The 1,831-nt window shown below is 33.3% G+C and overlaps 1 pseudogene; it reads left to right on the forward strand.

Moving 5' to 3' along the window:
• Positions 1-208: 208 nt before the first annotated feature.
• On the forward strand, positions 209-1,020 carry LOC120298059 (annotated as a pseudogene).
• The last annotated feature ends 811 nt before the right edge of the window (positions 1,021-1,831 follow it).

Here is a 1,831-nt window from a genome sequence, read left to right on the forward strand (position 1 = left end):
TCCCATGTACTGTAGTTTTCAACATTAGTTTGAAGGTTGATAGTTTTTCTTTTCTTTTCTGATAGATCCTATGATTCTTAAATCATCTCATCTAGAAAATCAAACTATGATAACAGATTTTATTCTGGGTCTCTCTAATGATCCACTGGTACAGGATTTTCTTCTTCTCTTGTTCATGATCTTTTATTTATTCACAATTTTGGGTAATATGATTATTATACTGGTGATCAAATCTGATCTTCACCTTCAAAGCCCCATGTTCTTCTTTATCAGCCATTTAGCTTTTGTTGACATCTGCTACTCTTCAGTCACTGTTCCCAAGATGCTGGTAAACTTCCTAATGAAGCAGAAAACAATTTCCTGGGAAGGATGCATTGCACAAATTTCTTTCTTTTTCCAAATTGCCTGTACAGAAGTTTGTATCTTCTCAGCAATGGGTTATGACCGATATGTGGCTATATGTGACCCCCTGCATTACAACAGATACTTGACAAGAGACATATGTAATAAAATTGTGGGTGGAGCTTGGCTCCTGGGTTTCTTTTATTCTATGGTGAATGTAGTACCTTTGCAAAATCTTCATTTTTGTGGCAACAATATAATCAAACACTATACTTGTGAACTTCCTACACTTTTGGCCTTGTCATGTGCACACACCTTTTTAATTACATTGTTCTTTTCATCTCTGTGTTGTTGTTTGGTTTCAGTTCATTTCTTATAACCCTTGTCTCTTATATTTATATTATTTTAACCATCCTGAAAATTAAATCATCAACAGGCAGGCAGAAAGCTTTTTCCACATGTAGCTCCCATCTCATCGTTCTGGGCTTATTTTACATTTCAGGTTTGATTCGCTATATGAAGCCAAATTCAGAATCACTCATGGATCTGGACAAAGTGATATCTATTCCGTATAGGATTTTAACTCCAATGTTAAACCCAATTATATATAGCCTGAAAAACAAAGAAATCAGATCTGTTCTATTGAAAATGTTTGGAAAGTGTAAGACCATTCGATAATTTCGGAACAATATGCAGAGTTCTTAATATTTGCATAGATCCACCACTAAATAATAAAAAATTACCATTATAGCAGGTCAGAATGCATAGGCCTAGTGGTTAAGACATTGGGATTGTTGACTGGAAGGTCAACAGTTTGAGATCTGTGTGATGGGCTGAGCGCCCATTCTTGCTCTATCTCCTCTAATTTAATAATTCTAAAGCATGCAAATGCAAGTAGAGAAATAGGTACCACTTCATTAGAAATTTAACAGCATTTCATGCATCTCACATATAATCATGCTAACCACATCACCACAGAAGTGTCTTTGAATAATGCTGGCTCCCTCAGCTAGGAAACAGAGATGACCACTGCCCTGTAGAGTGAGACATTACTGGAGAGATATAATCTTTACCTTTACCAGATATATCTCCCAGTGTTGTGTTGCTGAATTATGTGCTATGACCCAATCAAAATAAGGCAGGCATTTTCTAATTACATGTATAAGTGTTTGTGTGTGTGTATTTATCAATAAAAAATCTACAAAAGCACATATTCACAATAAAATATCATTTAAAACAATTCTTTTTCATACATCTCAAAGTATGTTATAACACATCTTTTAAATATTCAAAATGCTTATTTATAAACAAGTAGTAATGTGTTTATATAAGAACAACTGCATATTTAAAGTAAATAAGAATGCAATATAATCTGTACTTTTAAAATATGTCTTTTTAACAGAAACATTGAAATCATCATTTCATATAAAAAGTTACAAGTATACATGATATTTGTGAACCCATACATTTTAATGGTGATGATTAAAAG

Source organism: Crotalus tigris, unplaced genomic scaffold (genome assembly GCF_016545835.1).
Source record: "Crotalus tigris isolate CLP2741 ecotype Arizona unplaced genomic scaffold, ASM1654583v1 scf7180000023738.1706062, whole genome shotgun sequence".
NCBI classification, from domain to species: Eukaryota; Metazoa; Chordata; class Lepidosauria; order Squamata; family Viperidae; genus Crotalus; species Crotalus tigris.